General features: G+C 45.1%; 1 protein-coding gene across 1 annotated transcript in view; it reads right to left on the bottom strand.

The window, feature by feature from the left end:
* Positions 1-19,230, bottom strand: part of ASXL2 (ASXL transcriptional regulator 2) — a 516,529-nt gene that overhangs the window by 125,735 nt on the left and 371,564 nt on the right. The window lies entirely within an intron of this gene.

The raw sequence follows: 19,230 nt of genomic DNA, 5'->3' as shown, positions 1-19,230 counted from the left end.
TGATTTCACTTTTTATTAACCGTCTGCCTCCAACTTGACCCCCTTCCTCCCCTCTGCCTTGTGGGTGGCCTTAGAGCGACTTCCAGCGCTGTGTATGTATGTGTATATATATGTATATACACACACACACATATCTATAGACATATATATATATATATATATATATACATACATCACAAAAAACATGTTCTCATGGGTGGATGCTGAGCTATAAAACACGCTCCGATCCGTGCGGAGAGGCCACCACACCCTCAGACAAGTCAGCACACGCTGAACCCAGGAGGTACCAAACCCAGAGAGTTTCACAAGGCAATCGTGCGTGCAGCGGATTAACCCTTTCACTCCCACGCTGAGCATCTCCGTTTGATGAAACAACTTTAAAAGGCAGGAAGTCCCACGCGCCCCTCTAATCCCCCCTCCCCAACACCCCCCCACCCCCAATCCCCTAGACCCAGAGGAGTCTCGAGACGGACTAGCATCATCTCTGGCAGGCCCCTAAGAAAAGGCAAGGGAAAAGGACCACTGTCCAGAGATGTTTTCAGGCAAGGGAAAAATGGGCCCCTGCCGAGGGCCCCTGCCTTTCAGGGGCACTTTCTAGAGCCAGCTCTGTTCTGCCTGATAACCTTAAATAATTTTTAAACAGATTGTTTTAAAAATCGATTTTCTAAAATTTCTTTTTAACATGGGTGATGTGTGAGAGTCTATTAGACATTTTGCAGGTAAATGTATGTATTCGAACACCATGCAACATCCATCTAAAATAAGTTTCTTTTGATCAAAACAGGACCTCACATATGATAAACTGGAGGGGGGGGGGGTCACAAATATTATTTTATATAATATTAGTGAGCTCCTGTTGAATTATAATAGTGAAAACACACGCCACTATCCCCGAATATTACAAGTACACACATTTAGAATATGGCCCAGTGTGACTGTGCACTGTCTGTGACCCGTGAAAGAGGGCATGAAAGAGCTGAAACTGGATCATAATTTCAAAGCTGTTTGGAGCAGGGGGCCCAGGGCTTTAAGTGGGATGAAAAAACTGGGGGGGGGGGGATCTCTCAAAGGGGCGTGGTCAGTGTAATTAGGGGCGTGCCTTAAAACACGTAGGCAAAAAATCTGTGTTTATAACAGTGTGTCGCCCTACTTGTATTTTGCTGTTCCTATCAATGCGTCCAGATACATGATACAACAAGTCACATCATACCTACAAGTCAGGACTATTGGCTTTGTCAATGGTTGCTAGTTGCATAAAATAAATAAGAAGCAACTATGGCTTGTATATAATATTGAAAAAACTTCCTCTTAAAGCACTGGTGACGCCACAACGATGTTGCTGCTCCTAAGTTTCAAAAAGAGAAGGGAAACCCAGAGAGAAAATGACTCTTTAAAGCATTTTCCTTCCTCTACAACGCTCACCACGCGCACATGATGTGCCTGCTGTCACTGCAGTCCGGAAAAAAAACGGACCGCCTGTGCCAGGGCACAAAACAGAGCCCGATAGAGACCCGTTTCGAGGCCCTCTTAAAAAAACTGCCGGTGTTCAGACCCGGTGAGACCCGGCCCACTTAAAGCCCTGAGGGGGCCCCAAAATAAGTTTGATCCAGGGCCCCCAAAATCCTTAAGATGCCCCAGTCACTGTCTTCTAATTATCTTACTTTTACTTCACAAACTCATCCAGTGCTCACGGTCTTCTGTTTTATGGCTTTGATTTTGCACAGGCAGGCCGGTCCGTAGGAAAGCACCCAGCGCCCCGCTTTATGGGGCAAGCAGGGCTGACAGACTACATCACAGCCAATGGGAGCAGGCAGCTGTCCTACGGCGCCACCATACTGCGCCACCAGAGGGCAACAGAGAGCAACAAATGGTCTTAGGTCTGCTTTGATGCCAAGAGAAAGGGCCCCCAGAGCAGCAAAGTATAATTTTAGCTGGCAGTGGAGAGGTGGTCAGGAGGGACCCTGCTAACAGCTTTGAAGGTGAAGTCCTTAAAAAGGGGCAGAGTTCTCACTATGGTGCGACTAGGCTGGGCTGAGCAGCGTTCACAGGGGCAGAGGTGCAGGGCCGAACAAGGGAACCCAAAGCAGCCCTGGCAATTTTGACCGACTAGCCCCCGAGAGACGGCGGGGTTGCAAGTGTGAAGCACTGCTACTTTTGTAACTGGGGGACGATATTCCAGCACTGCTGAAAAATGGGCCCCCTGTAACCGAAACGGCCCCCACAGCTGCAAAACCGACCCACACCCATCGAACCTCCCGGGGAAACGCCCGACGCCCGCCATGGTCAGTCCAGCCCGGCAGAGATGTCAGGGGTAACACTTCACACAACAGCAGGGGGAGACGCGACCGCACACCACGGACAGGCATCAGAAGACTGCTGAAAGTAGGGTCGATTTGAAGGGAGAGGTAGACGAGGCAGGGTCGTGGGGGGAGAGTGGACACTGCTTCTGGAGATGTTCTTATGGTTGATCCTATGGAAACCTGTGCATTGGTGGGCAGCATACCACTCCTAGGTGCCACTCTCCTGCACCTGAACTCTGTGTGTGTTCTACCCACTACAAATCAACACAAGCTGAACACGTCACTGTCATACTATGCAGTCCCAGACGAGTGACCCAGAATAACAAGCATCTGCAATGCAATAGGTCTCGCGTTCATGAGAGTTTGAGCTATTGGCATTGTAAATGACAATGCCTTTTATTAATGTTTTGTTTTTTAAACAGATAAATAAAATTCAAGTAAGAAATCACTGTGAACTGCATTTACCACAATGCTAAGGGGCGAACTGTGCTGGGAGGTGAGGCAGTGTGCCCCCATTTGTTTGAAAAGGCTCCCTTGAGCCACTGAGCTGATGAGCTCTTGGCGATGCACCTGTGCGCCAGAGAGAGGTACTGAGACCTGAGAGACTATGGCAGCCTTTCCAGCAACCCCAGAAGGAATTTTCGTTTTTTATCTCTACTGAAGACAGATAATATCCAGAAACACATGTGTTTAGAGATTCACAGCACTAACCTGCACCAACTTTGGTGAACCACTACAGCTAAAATTCAAGTAAGAAATCACTGTGAACTGCATTTACCACAATGCTAAGGGGCGAACTGTGCTGGGAGGTGAGGCAGTGTGCTCCCATCCCCCATTTGGATAAATGAAAGCCATTGTCATTTACAATGCCAATAGCTTAAACTCTCGCAAATGCGCAGACCTATTGCATTGCAAATGCGTGCTATGAAAATAATAAAAAGTGTTAGGAGAGAGAGTGTCCTGCTTGCAACAGCAGCAGGCAGGACAAAGCTATTTGAGAAAATAGTGCTCAGAGGCTGTAATTAAATCATACAGAGCAACAACACACGTAACAAGGGGTGTCACCATGGGAGGTTACAAAATGAGACAAGGAGGTACTAAGGAGGGACTACTAAGCCTTTTGGCCAATGAACAGCCACAGTTTACAGTTGACAATGACACAAGCCAATGAAAAATGTGGGTGGAGAGTGGGCGGAGCTTCAAGTCCCTACCTCAATACAGCATGCCTCGCAGAGCAGCGCATGCGCTGCCTAGGCTTGACCTAAAAAAGAACAGTCGACCCCTCACCCCCATCACAATGTAAATACGTCCGCTCCCTCACCCACAGCCGGGCTTCCACAGTCTGCCCTCCGAGGGTAACTAGGGGTCATACCAAACGTTTCATGCCAAGTCAACGTTTCTCAAACATACATAACACATGAAAAATATAGAGGTTCAGAGACAGGCAGCAAGACCCAAGACCAAGGGAAAAGGCTGGCCTGGTGGGCTGACAAGTACTGTTTGAGCCAAAAACTGATTTTTTTTGTTAAAATCTGCAGATTATGCAGCAGATATTGCATCATGTGGCAAATGCGGGAAATCTACAATTATACGAAAATCGCCGCAACTGCACAAATGCATAATTCCAGTGGCCCTGGGTTTCTTAGAGACGTTCGCAGGCATCTCTAAGGCTTCCAACGTGTCGGTGGGTTTCCATCATTCCCTCCTTGCCAGTTGAGATGCATGTCATGATCACGCCAGGCTCCTGGACATAACCATCCCCTTTAAGATACCACCCTCAGCCCTGCATATGTACTACTAGCAGACCCTACATATCCCCAGAACAATTTACCCCCAACTCGAAGTTATGGAAACTCATGTTGGAATTGTAAAAATGAAAGTTAGTCATTTAATATCACCTCATTTCCTAACTAGTTTCATAAAAAGAGGAGAAAACAAAACGTCACTATGGTTTTGAAAAAGTACTAACTGCTAAAAAAAAACAACAACAGAAAACTTTGTGTTGTGACGGGCCATGCAAACGCAAGGATAATCTCCCGACACAATGCTTGCCTGGCTCAGAGAACTACCCAGCACATGTATGTTAGCAAACCTCAACCAGGAAGTCCATGCCCCGATCAATCATGGCTGCAGCAAGCGCGTCTGGACTGATGTCGAAGTAACTGGGCACTTCACCTGCCAGCACTTTAGACCAGGGAGGCTGCACAAGCTAGCCAATGAGAGGACTGGCATGTCACTATGAAGAACAGGTAGCCATGGTGGACGGATCTCCGGCTCGGAACCTGTGTGGATGGCGTGGTACAGAAACTCTGAGAAGATGCCAACTATACTCAGAATACATCATCTGAGGACAGTTTGTGGACTGGGGAGCCATCAGATGGAGATGAACTGCCAATCAACTTGGCGAGGCTGGCACCAGGGGAAAGGCTTAAGGAGTTACGAGACCCGGACAGGATCCGTATTCAGTGTTTCAGAGGTAGGGCTGCCTATCAAGTGGCAACACCCCTAATGCCACCAGGTAATTGAATATTAGTTCAAGAAAGACAGACAATACCTTGGAAGTTTGTAACTTTTTTCAGGAATAAATGCTCAAAGAGTTCTCTGTATCTTTGATTAGTTTTTATTGAGAGCATCAGGGTTAAAGCCTGATGTGACAGAAAGTACAGCCGACACGTGTTTCGCCCAAGGTGGCTGGCACACCTAGTGCTTTCTCAAGGTGAGAGCATGCAGCCTAACGGCTAGGGCGGTCGACCTCAATTCTGGGGAACTGGGTTTGAGTCTCAGCAACGACGCTCAACATCCTGTGATTCTGGGAAAATCACTTAATCTCCTCGTGCCTTACAAAAATGAATGTGTCCTCATGTAACGCAACTGGTGGTCATGTAAAGCGCTCTGATACCTGATTTCGGGTCAAGTTCACGCTGTATAAACCTTTGAGAAAAAAAAGGTAAGTTATCAAAAAAAAAAAGTGTTCCGGTCTCGTTTTAGAAGTACAAATCACATGAACTAATTCACACGAAATAATTCAAAAGGTCTCTGCGGTCGTAGATTAGTCCTATGAGGAGCAAGTCTCCCATTTTCAGAGCTGAAACTTTGTGATTTACGCCCAGGGTGAGGAGGGAATAGTATGTTTTCAAGAGCCAACCCTTGTTAATCAGGCTCCTACTTTTAGTGTGAGGATTGCATCCTCATGTTGGGTGCCACGATGCACTTAGCCAAGTCAAAGCTTCTGAGCGTGCCGGGGACACAATAAAACAACAAGCTTGGCATGTATGCATGTTATGTTTATTTGTAAAGCGCAACGGTTTCCCTGGGGTGTCCTGGCGCTAGTTACCTGTCCTTACAGCTATCACCAACAGAAACATTTAATTATTGAAAAACCATGTTTTCAAGGCCCTTCTGAAAGCCAACAGATCTGTGGCATTTCTGAGATGGGCCGGAAGGTCATTCCAAGCCTTGGCCGCTCCGAAGACAAATCTTCGTCCTCCCCATGATACCTTTTTTGTGGGCGGGACTATCACCATTTTAGCTCCTGCTGAGCGTAGATTTCTTGTGGGTATGTACCGATTAAACTGTTTCTGTAAGTAGTCCGGTCCAATACCTTGAAGTGCTTTAAATACAGTGCACAAAGATTTAAAAAGCACTCTCTTTTTCACCGGGAGCCAATGTAGCTTTTTAATTTCATTGGAGATCGCCGCAAATTTGGGCACCCCAGTAAGGAATCGGGCGGCCACATTTTGTATCCTTTGGAGTTTATTTAAAAAGCGTTCTAGATTGTTTAAATAAAGGCCATTACAATAATCAAGTTTTGACAAAACAAGTGCGGCGACCACTGTTTTCTGAATCCTTGCTGGCAGGAATGGCAGTATTTTTTTTACTGTTTTAAGAACAAACGCGGTTGATGATGAAACTGCCTTGACTTGGTCGCCCAGGTTTAATTTGTCATGCATGCACAGGTATGTATGTGGGCAAAGCCAGCTGGGCAGTGTTGGAGGTGAGATACGATCATTTACTTTAACTGGGGATTTACATTGTGGAATTACACAACTGCATTACACTCATCACAGCTGCAACTCACAATTTCAATTCAATTTTATTTGTTTATGTTTTGGAACTCGAGTGAGGTCCACATAAACCACACTAAAATACTTCCATTGTGAACTTTTACACACGCGTCCTTGCAAGCGCGGTGAAACCAATTTTGATAAAGTCACAGCATGTAAAGTGCAAATACCTGCGGAACTAGCGTTAAGGATTCATTACAGCGCTACAATTAAGTTAAAAAAATGGTAATATGCTTAAAGGACAATGCAAAGGACGTCACAGCGTGTAAATGCAAGTCACAGGTTTAGGAACAGGGTGCTCGAGTGAATTTAGAATGGTCAGTCAAGTACCAAGGCTGGAATCAAACCCAGATTTCTAGGTTCCAACCTTTCCACCGCATCCCTTCTGGAAAGGGGGGGCTTTTGGCCCCCCCGCCTGCATGGCTGTGCGGCGACCTCCCCCCGGACTACTCGGTGGTGGGGCGCGTCACTGGGGGGCGCGCCCTACCGCCGATTGGCTGCCTGGATGACCCGGATGTCGTTAATCGACATCCGGGTCGGAAGGGAGGGGGGCGGGCCACTGGGGGGGGATAAAGCGGTGGGGAGCGCCCAGGTGACCCCCTTGTTCCCTGGACGCTCCCCCACATAGGACGTGCCCCGGCGCTCGGGGCAGATAACTTTTCCCCACCCACCATCCCTGGAGTACGTGGTTGATGTGTTGTTAGCCCAACTAGCGGGCATTTGGGCGCGGGAAATTGTCATGAAATGTTAGTTTCTGATGAGGTTGTTCTGTTAGGACTTTTTCTCCCATTGTAGTGATCAATATGGTATTGTGCAGTTATGTTTTTGACTATGCTTTTTGTAGGCCTTTTTCTCCCAAGGTAGCGAATGATTTTGGATTATGTGTAAACTGTTGCAGTCGTGTTTAGGTCTTTTCTTTCCCTAGTAGCTTTATGATGTTATACATGACCTGTGTTTTTAGTCAGTGTAGTTGTCCTTTAGAATTTTCTCCCTTAGGTCGTCGTATTTATTAGGTATGAGGGGCATGCGGTAAGGTCATGACCGGTGAGCAACTATTTGAAGGTCTGAGGGGGCGGGCATCATCCTACGGAGGTGCCCGCCCAGGGGGAGGGGCCATTGGCCCCTCCTAGAACTTCAGGGGCAAGGTAACTGGTGCTTCAAAGGGGCGCGGGTTGGGGAGTCACGCTTTCCTTAGGCTGGTAGCCACCCCGCGCGCGCATACTCATGACGTCACCGGATGGCGCAGAGTAAGGGCCCTCCTTTAGTGGGTAAATGAAGTTCACGGCGTGGACCGGGTAATTACCGGGCCCGGCTGCGCATGCGCACACCTGTAGGGGAGGCGCAGCTAGTAGGACCTGACACCGGTTAGCGACCTTGCCATATGGCCCAGAAATGTTAGTATACAAAATTGCAGAGGAGGATGTTAGATTCGGTTAGGAAACAATCTGTATTAGAGTCTTTGTTAAGGATAGACACTCACACCTGTTGACAATTATGTATCTAATGTCCTGCTGAATTTTGTATAACCGTTTATCATGCAAATTTGAAATTTATTGTTTTTGTACTTAATAAATACGGCCGGGGGGTTTCGCGACCCCCCGCCTTCCAAAGATACCACGTCTGGGTGCTGTGTCCGGGGGTGGTGTGGTCATAGGGGGAGGGCGGTAGCCAGTCACTGACCATGCGCACCTGACACAAAGCTTGCAAATGTGGAAACAGACCACGCTGGGGGGATTTCCACATTCACAAATGCACTGCGAGTACCTCAAATTCCACCAGATCCGATTCTGTGAAACAGGATCAGGAGGAGATGTGCAAAAAATCGACATTTTGAGCAGGCTAGCTGTGAAAATGCCTTGTGAAGTCAACTCCTTCTGACTGCTCCAATTACATTTACAGTGCACAGGCTTCCAGCAGAACTGAAATCCCACTCAAACCAGGATCACGTGGATTCAACACTCGAGCCTCTTCCCACAGTCTCCGGGGGGCGCTCTCGCACCAGGTAAAAAAGAAATATAATGCGGAAGAGACGGATATTCAAGGAAGAACAAGGAACTGCTTCGGCATGAAGTGTAAACTCTGTAAGACTTTTTTAAAGCCTGTGGCTTAGACTTGAGGATTCTGTGGAGCTGGCCGGCTGCCAAAAGAGAGAGGGGCCCTTGGAGCGAGGGATCATCTGGGAGTGACTGTTACTGCGAACTGAAGTCCCCCCGCTGACGCCTGCAAGAGTTGTGCCAGTCCAAAGCACGTGGAAATAGACTTTAATCACATGCATGCAAGCTGACTTGTATTTTGGTAAGACGCCAAATTTGTATTTAAAAAAAAAAAAAAAAAAAAATCAACAGAAATAAGTTCAAATACTCCGAGAACTAGAACAAAGCATAGGTAACATTTCCATTGGGCGTGCGCGCCCACGCCTGTGCCGGGGGCTCCATTACTTGAATTTGTAGGATCACTCTGGGATAGAATGTATTCATTAAACTCTACAACATAAAGACCAATGAGTATTTTTATATAGTTTTTACTAACATGTGTACCTGCTGCTTCTCAGAGCTGTATTAACCTAGTGTTACTCAACAGGACTCAACGGTGAGAAAGCCGTCATCTCAGCAGCATCACGGGCACTGCCGCCAGCCCCGTATTGAGAGTTCAACCTTGGTCGAGCCTGTGCAACGGCATCAAGTCACTCCTAGGGCCAAGACGCCTCGGCAATCGAGCGCTTTATAGATATGTCAGCCAGTCAGTCGGTGAGTTCTGGCACTGCCGCGACCCCTGTATTGAGAGTTCTGGCCCTGCTGCAGTGATGCTCAAGGCCCCTCAACAGGACACTGCAGCGACCCCTGTATTCAATCAATCAATCAATCAAATTCTTTATTTCGGCCAATTAGGCCATAAAAGATACAAAAACAGTATCATTAAAATGCATCCACATTAATATAAGAACATAGTAAAATACATAAAACCATCATAGTATAAAAAGAATTTCTGATTGCGAAAGGCGTTAAGAATCATAGCCAAAAGGATCAGTCTTTAAGATATTTTGACCTTAACTGCCACATGGCCATTAAAAATTTAGCAACTGCAAATACTATGTGGGGTGCCGTACTCGTTTTCAATATTCTAAGCGAATGGAGATAGCTCCTTAAGCCCAAGTTTCTGCATAGAGGAGCTAACCAGTATTTTCTGGGTCGATTGTATGCAGTTACATAGGGCCTATGTGTAGGACCTCGATAAAAATAGCCCACCTTTCACTCTCCTTCCCTTTGTTGAACATATCTAGCGCGGGAGCCCCCCGCAGGAGTTTGTTTTCAAGGTTACCTATAGTGCCATCTGGCTCTAAGAGGACCATCTGTCCCTCCAATAATTATGGAAGGGGAACTAGGCATCAGCTATGGTGAAGACGCCGTATCTGACATTTTAAGAACACCATCACTTTTGGTTACTGACAGCAGCATAGCTTCAGGTTCCCAGTCGGACGACTGGACGAATTTAACAACTTTGAAAAAAGAATGGTTAAAAATAACCATACATGGGGCTATGATGACTGAGTACCTTAGGGCCAACATCGCCCCTAATGGTCTCATCGTCAATTTAGTACCCCGTTTATTCCTGGATGATCCACAATTCAAGAAAGAGTGGTCCCTGGTGTCATGGAAATGCACCAGGGACTTACTAGTACTTATCATAGGGACAGCCAAGAGGTTGGCCGATTGCATCCTTACACGCATTCAAGATCTTGAAAGCACGATGAAACCTGTCACTCAATCTGCTATTTTTAAAACTAAACTAGCAGAGATTAATCAGGAGATTGCTGAAAGTAGTGAGTTTTTGTTAAAACAAAAAATAACTAAACTACAGAAAGACATCACCAGATTTGACAAAGAGAGAGTATTTCCTTACCTAAAAGCAGACTACACTTCCAACAAGACAGACTATTCAAGTGATGAAGAATCTAATCACAGCAGAAGAGGTTCATCTAGTGGATCTAGTACAGGGAGTTGGAACAACAAAAATCAGAGAAAGACCAACACACGGTCATATCAGAACCAAGGTGGTCCCATGTTTCCTGTCCCCCCTCAACCTCCGTTTTGGCAATATCCCATGTTTCCTCAGTACCCGCCACAATTCTATCCTGGTAACAACCCGAAACCTTTTTTAGGCAGAGGCTGGGGCAGAGGAAGAGGGCGAAGGCGAGGACAACAGCAAACTACCACCCATGTCCAGTGGCAAGATCAACCCCAACCGCAGCCACAAATGGAAACTCGGAGCAGAAGGAGGGGCCAGAGGGATTAGTTATCAACCTTTCCCATAGACCCCTCAGTAACACAGAGGAGGATGTAATAAAGAAAGGTCTGGGCTTCGTACCTACTCCTAGAGTAGATAAATTCGAATTGATCTGCGAGGTCCAGAATTTCTTTCGGAAAATACGCCTCAAGGCATTTTTTCAGGACGAACCGGCTACTGAACCTAGTGACACTGGCCTACATAAAGCTTCCACCTTTACCCCGACAAACAGCATGATTCCCTCGGAGGTCCTCACCTTCGAGAAGGCTGTACTAAAAGACCTGGACAAAATACAGAGTAGAACTACTGTGTACAACAACTTTACTGGCAAAGAAAGGGATGCGGCCAGAATACTAGCAGCTGATACGACTATCACCATCAAACAGGCAGATAAGGGAGGTGCGACAGTTATCCAGTCCACTAGTGATTATGAAACAGAATGTCTACGCCAACTTGGCGATAGGAAATATTACACACCTATTGACACCGATCCCACGCCAAGATTAAGTTTAACAATAGCTAGTAAGATCTTGGAGGCCGAAGCCAATGGCTGGATCACGAGAAAAGAAGCAGACTTTCTTATCACCACCAAACCTGTCGTACCATATTTCTATACATTACCTAAGGTACATAAAGGCGTCACCCCTGTCCCCGGCAGACCAATTGTCTCCGGAATAGGTTCCCTCTTGGAACCTCTTTCTAAATTCTGTGATTACTTCCTACAACCCTTGGTAAAAGAGACACCTTCTTATGTCAGGGACACAACTGACATTTTGAATATTATTGAGGGAATACAGAACACCGAAAATGTTGACTTCCTAGTGACCCTTGATGTAGAGGCTCTCTACACCAACATCCCGCAACAAGCTACTTTGACGGTGATAGAGGCGGCCCTACAGAAAAGGGAATGGACATCTCCCACTCCCATAACATTTATCATGGATCTGGCAACATTAGCTCTTACTGAGAACTATTTTGCATTTAAAGACAACCTTTACCATCAGTCCCAAGGTACATCGATGGGGAGTACCTTTGCCCCCAGTGTGGCCTGCCTGTATATGGCAGCGTTTGAAGAGACAGTAATAATGAACGAGGACAACCCCTTTGGGCCTAACCTAACCCTGTGGAAAAGATACATCGATGATGTCATGATTCTATGGAAAGGGGATTTAACAACCTGTCACGAATTCTGTGAATGGATCAACACCAAAAATCAGTTTTTGAAATTCACTAGTCATATCTCTGACTCAGATATCCCCTTCCTGGATTTAAACATCAGATTGACACCCACAGGGTTAAGCACTACTCTCTACAGAAAACCCACTGATAAGAACAGTTTACTCCTCTATAACAGTCATCACCCCAAAGCCCTGCGCGATAATTTGCCGTTTGGCCAATTCCTTCGACTCAGGAGAAATTGTAGTTCTGTCACAGACTACAAAATTGAGGCCAACATCCTCTCAGGGAACTTGACTCAAAGAGGCTATCCTCCCCGAGTGATTTACAACTCAATGAAGCGAGCAAGAAATAACAACCGTGAGGCACTTTTGGAAGTAAGACCAAAAGACACCAGAGAGATCATTACATGTGTCACATCCTTCACACCAGAATCCAACAACCTCAAAAAAGTGATAAAAAAACACTGGGGGATACTATCCGCAGGCACACTTATGATTCCCCCACCACGTTTCGCTTTTAAGAGGACCAACAATTTGAAGGACACCCTGATACACACGAGACCGAAAAAACAAATAAGTCCAGCACACAACACCCTCTGGAACCTTCCCCCTGTACAGGGGCATTACACATGCGGAGGGTGCTCCTGCTGCGGGCAAACCATCGTGGCAAAATCTATTCGCCTCACTGACTCTTTCGAATGGGCCCTCAAAAGACACACAAATTGTAATTCCACGAACTGTGTCTATTTACTAATTTGCCCTTGTGGCCTCCACTATATAGGGATGACGACACGAGCTGTGAAAACACGCATCACCGAACATAAAAGCAACATTAGATGTGGTAAAACCACCACAAAACTTTACAGTCATTACCTTGCATGCAAACACAGCCCGACTGATCTACGTTGGATTGTCCTTGAGAGCCAGCCTGTTATGTCTCAACATGCCCTACTCAGGCTCGAACAACGCTGGGTACATCGCCTCTCGTTGGATAGACTTGGCCTCAACGATGATATACCTTGGTCAATGATATCTAACCGATAGGATGCTTGTCTGCCGATATAGCTGAGGGGGCAGGATAATACATACACTACCCTAGGTTCCTACTGATACTTGGTCTTCGACATTGACCCACCTCTGTACGACAAACCAGGGGTATAATATGCAGTGACCTTTTTACTGATTGATACGGGCATCACACTCTATATATATTCCTTATATATACTTTCATTTTTGCCCATGATTTCTTTAGATTTCTTTAGATTATTAACCATCTTGGTTTTATAGACCAACACCATTACACCATGGCCCCCGATTTTGGTACCCTAACTCACCATGTAGGGTATGAACCACCTACTAATAACAGTATCTGTGGGGTGTGAGATACGTCTGTCATTTACAGCAAACACACATGACTATCGTCTTTTACAAGAGGGGCATTTATATCAATCCCATAACGTGTTATGGACCACTTTTTGCCGATCACTACGTGGCGACCATGAAGAATGACGTCTTGATTTCAGTATGATATACATCTTTTTACTTCATATTGTTACAGACGCATCCACTACACGGGCAATCATATCGTTTCCAAACACATGGTACGCTCCACATTTTGCCCGTTACAACATGGCGCCCACGACACAAGACCTTTCTAAACCCGGTATTATGTACATGCCTTCATCTCCCATTGCTACAGACGCATCAACGCCATACCATTCCAAACAATTGGCCAACGAGAATTGTTACCAAGACAGTGATTGGTCCGGTTGCAATCACGTGTCAGGCTCACAACCAATCCTGACCTGAATAAATTAAAGCGTCACCGACCCACTATCCAGCTTCCGGGTTCGGCGACGCGGGCAGGTTGAATTACCTCCAGGGGATGTCTGTTTAGTAAGTACACGTCGGCGCGCGGTTTGGAGGGTGGGTTCCTAATACCTGAGTCGATCTGGGGCGCTCTAGACACTTGTAGTACATCCGCACTTGTTCGGATCACTGTCCACCATCGGTACACGTCTGAATACCTTGCATGTGACCACTTCGACACGCCCAATTACACAGGGCTCAGTTGCGAAGAAATGCTTAATCTAAATTCAAGCTCACACTAAGTTAGAATCGTCCACGTCGATTTATTACTTTTGATCGTAGCCTTTTCAAACCATTCGGGACTTGCACATCTCTGTCCCACCACCGGTTTACTGCACCTGGGCAACCACATTACAGATCAGAGTACTATTGCACACGAGAGGTGTCACACGCTCAAATCAATATGTTCTCGTGATACTTAGGATGGAGATCTCTCTCCTGTGACTTTGTGTTTGTGATATCTTCCTATGCCTCTACCTTTCCCCATAACACCATTATACTTTAGGGAACGAATGTGTTTCTCCCCCTGTGGACGCGCCATGCACCTGATGATGAGCTCTTTTTAACATGATTTGGTGAGTCCATGCATAACCATGACTTTTTTCTTTAATTTAACAAGGGTTGTGCTTCCAACCAGAACCTTGCTGTGCTACTTGTTTTAACCGTTATTTACCTTGCCCTACCTTGTTTCACGTCGTTTATTGATTAACTGATTAGGAAACTGGTAGGAATCCAGTACAATTTATAATCTGGAGTATATGAAATTGACCACCACTTTACTAAACCAGTGGTGATCGACTAACCTTTGTGATATTATGCCTACAGTTGCCAAGGGTGGCTTTGGGTTCATATTTTTTCAATGTTTTCTTTCCCTAGGTGACCCCCTTTTAAGTCAATACATAAGGTAGGGGCGCCTATTAAGGGTTGACCAACATATTAGTTCTCACCCTTGTTTTTCTCACCACACTGTAGATAGTTTTTTTCGAGCACACCTCACTTTAATATTATAGGTCCTGACGAAGCGCCACGAGATCCTCCTGACTCAATGCGCGCGAAACATGTTGACCAGAAGAGTCGAGCGTAGCTAGCCACTCATCCGTTGTGAGCATATATAGCTTTTACGCCACTCACCCCCCTTTTTAATTAGGTGGTTGACTGAGCCAATAAACTTCTATTTCAGATTAACCAACCTCTTTTAAATCACTTACATCTACACTCCCGGGCCCTCACACGCATGCACCATACGGCAGGGAACAAAAGATCTCCGACAAAGAGCCCCTGTATGGGTGCCCGTCGGGTATTGCACCGCCGACCCGACGAGGAGCAGAACCCAGATGATGAAGCATGACACCTAGCTTGCTGGGTGTGTGAGGGTTTTAGTTCCACCCTGAAGGGATTCCCTTCCCTTGTGCACTTACTTTCACTAGGTTGAAGTCTGAATTGGAATACTTTATTCCCCTTCGACTTCCTGTCCTGTAGGAACTACACATCTCTTGTTGATACAGTTACTTAGGGCCTATGTGTAGGACCTCGATAAAAATAGCCCACCTTTCACTCTCCTTCCCTTTGTTGAACATATCGATTGTATGCAGGCCAGAAAAACATAATATGGGATTCTTCCTCATCATGAATGCAACAACCTGGGCAGATTTTATCCGTCCTTTTTGTCCAGTTGTAAGTAAATATTTTAATGGGAAGAGTCCCTAGCCTCCATTGGATAAACAATTTTCTAGCTAGTATGGGGAAAATGATGTCCATAAACCCTTCGAATTGGTATAAATCCTTAAAATCCCAAAATCTAACAGTCAAAATACCTTTATTGGTGGCAGAAACAAGGGAGGCAAAACTTTTTTCCCTATAAATACCCACAAGGTGTTTGCGTGACACCCTGAAACAGCCTTGTTACGGGGAATCCCATAGTTCGTGAAGACCTAGTCGGTAAAGTTCTTTCTTTATAAAAACCAGCCACGGGATTTTATCACAGAAATTATAATTCATGACATGGGCGAGCTCTTGCCTGTAGTGTTCGAGCTCAGCGGTGGACCAAAGCCTATGCAGGAATCTCAGTGGCATTAAATGCCGGTTTTCTCTTATGGAGGGTAGTCCCAAGTCTAATCTTAGGGGGAGACGGGGTGTGCCACAAGGGAGGGCCAAAAGGCGCCTTATGAAATTGTTCTCTACTTTTACAATTCCTAAAAAAACAAGAGACCCTATGGCTTTAATATTGTTGGATGCAGAAAAAGCCTTCGATAGGGTCTCCTGGAGGTTCCTTTGGGAAATTATGGGTAGGTGTGGACTTACATCACAATTTACTACAGCCATACAAGGATTATATGTTGACCCAGGAGCCAGCGTTATGATCAATGGGACACTCTCAGAGAGATTTGAGATCACTAGGGGAACGAGACAGGGGTGCCCATGCTCTCCCCTACTATTTGCAGTTTATATAGATGCGTTCATACGGAAATTAGAAAACCATCCGCTAAAAACTCCGATAAAGGCATTTAATATTGATACAAAAATCCTAGCGTATGCCGACGATATAGCCATAGTCACCTGTAATCCTATCCAAGCAATGTCAGCGATAGAAGAGGAAGCAATTTGCTTTGGTAAGATTTCCGGATACAAGCTGAACTCAACTAAAACACAGATAGTTATTAATGACAAGCTTAAGATGGATGACTATAGAGTAACGGAACATGCTGTCTACCTAGGAGTTGATATAACCGCAAACATAGATAGTGTAGTTAGCTTAAACTTAGACCCATTGATTAAACACACCAAGAAAGAACTACTCCGACTTGACAACCTACATCTTACTATTGGCGGGAGATGTAACGTCATTAAAATGCTATATTTACCTAAATTCTTATATCTCTTTCGCACAATATGCCTGGAGTTCACTCCCCAACAGTTTAAAAACATCGAAAATATCTTTTCTAGATTTATTTGGGGTTATAAGAGACCTCGCCGAGCATTTAAATGGCTTATGTTGCCCAAAGAAAGAGGCGGACTTGGAATGCCAAACTTTAAGCTATACTATTGGGCTACGGCAATCAGATATAGTATCGTGCTCTTATCAATAGGAGAAGGCCACAATTCCGATAGGATCACTCCACAAGAACTGATCCTAGGGATAGGCTGCGAGGGTTGTCTTTGGCGACACATGAACGACAACTATTTTAAGAAAGTAAAACTCAAGACCATCTCTAGTATATATAAAGTTTGGATTAATGTAAGAAAACTGCTAGGATTGGGCCGCTTTTCATGTTACACCCCAATTAAGCTTAATTATGAGCTACCAGCTCTATTCCACGACACTTGTATGCCGAGATGGATCGAGAATGGCATTCAGCAATTAGGATGTTTTTATAACTCAAGCGGCCTAAAAACTTTCTCCGATCTTCAGACTGAATATTCCATTAACCATAGAGAGTTTTTTAAATATCTACAGATCAGGGATTTTTTGCAAAAGAAAACCGGGGGACGTGACAAATTCCAAAATAATATCGTACTAGATACTATATGTAGACCAAATACCCCTAAAATTGGGGTCATCTATGAACTTTTTAGGGATAAGCTCCCTGATGACTTGGGAAAATATTTAACGGAGTGGCAGACCTCACTTGCAATCCAACCGAATATTCCTCTGAGAGCGTATGAACTATCACAAGTGTGTTTAATGTCTATAAATCTCCAGGCACAATTTTATAAAACTTTTTTCTCCCTTTATTATACACCATATAAGATTGCAAAATGGGCAGTAGGAAAGGGAACAACATGTCCACGCTGCTCGTTGGGCGCTGCCGACATGATTCACATGTTTGCCTCATGCGAGAAACTGTCAGGTTTGATAAAAGGAATCTCTGACTTCCTTTCAGAAATTTTTCAAGCTAATATATCTATCACTCGGGAGGAAATTGTGCTAGGAATATCTAATAATCAAAGACCTAATCATATGCAGGACCTTATTTTTATAGCTATGGCTGTCCTTCGACTATGTATAGCTTCAGCGTGGCTGGATGCTACTGCACCGGCTTATGCACAATGGAGATCCAGACTATTAGCAATCTGCACTCTGGAAGTAGCTATATATAAAACTAAAGGGAGGAGAAAAAAGAGAAGAGGGATGCAGATTTGGGGTCCGCTTTTGCATTGGCAACTAGATCACACCTAAAATGCTTGGTCAATATTATGATCTTATTTGGGTAAATATGTATTGTAATTGTACTGAGTCTGACAATATAGGCTGTATTATTCTCCAGATCTATCGAACTGTTTTCTCTTGTGGATGAATATGATGTGAAGTAATATCTTGGTCCAAAGGGAGGGGTGGGAGGTTTATGTATAATTTTGTGAAAAAATTGCTAATAAAAATCATTTAAAAAAAAAAAAAAATGAATGCCACAACCTGGGCAGATTTTATCCGTCCTTTTTGTCCAGTTGTAAGTAAATATTTTAATGGGAAGAGTCCCTAGCCTCCATTGGATAAACAATTTTCTAGCTAGTATGGGGAAAATGATGTCCATAAACCATTCGAATTGGTATAAATCCTTAAAATCCAAAAATCTAACAGTCAAAATACCTTTATTGGTGGCAGAAAAAAGGGAGGCAAAACTTTTTTCCCTATAAATACCCACAAGGTGTTTGCGTGACACCCTGAAACAGCCTTGTTCCGGGGAATCCCATAGTTCGTGAAGACCTAGTCGGTAAAGTTCTTTCTTTATAAAAACCAGCCACGGGATTTTATCACAGAAATTATAATTCATGACATGGGCGAGCTCTTGCCTGTAGTGTTTGAGCTCAGCGGTGGACCAAAGCCTATGCCAGAATCTCAGTGGCATTAATTCCAGGTCTTCTCTTATGGAGGGTAGACCCAAGTCTAATCTTAGGGGGAGAAGGGGTGTGCCACAAGGGAGGGCCAAAAGGCGCCTTATGAAATTGTTCTCTACTTTTACAATTCCTAAACCCGCTTTGTGTCCCCAAAGTTCTCCACCATAGGATGCGGCGGCTCTTGCTTGCGTCTTATACATCTCAACTGCCGGACTGATAGGTTTGTATGTAGAGGAATTTGCCACTTTCAGAATTCCCCCTGACAGTTGAGAAAGCTTGAGCCGACTTCTAGTCACCTGAGGTTCCCAAGATAAATTCTCATGGAGAGTTACCCCCAGATACTGGAAGGTATTCACCCTCTCCAATCTTTCAGTGCTCAGAGAAGGATTAGGTCTGGTTTTAGATGATGCATTAAATATCATAAACTTGGTCTTTCCTGTATTAATTTCTAGACCATGTTGCTTACAGAAAAGGCCAAATCCATCTAGGATCCGTTGGATCCCCATCGGAGATTTTGACAGCAGGAGGGTGTCATCTGCAAACATGATGGCGGGTACCCTCCTGCTGCCCAAACAGGGGGCATCATTGTCGACAACAGTGTCAAGATGTGCTTTGACACTGTTGACATAAAGACAGAACAGGGTTGGTGCAAGGACACAGCCCTGCCTGACCCCTCTGAGGACCGGGAATTTTGATGATAGT

The sequence above is a fragment of the Triturus cristatus genome, chromosome 6, assembly GCF_964204655.1.
Source record: "Triturus cristatus chromosome 6, aTriCri1.1, whole genome shotgun sequence".
Lineage (NCBI taxonomy): Eukaryota > Metazoa > Chordata > Amphibia > Caudata > Salamandridae > Triturus > Triturus cristatus.
Note: the sequence above shows the minus strand (reverse complement) of the source record. Positions and strands in the feature narration are given on the sequence as shown.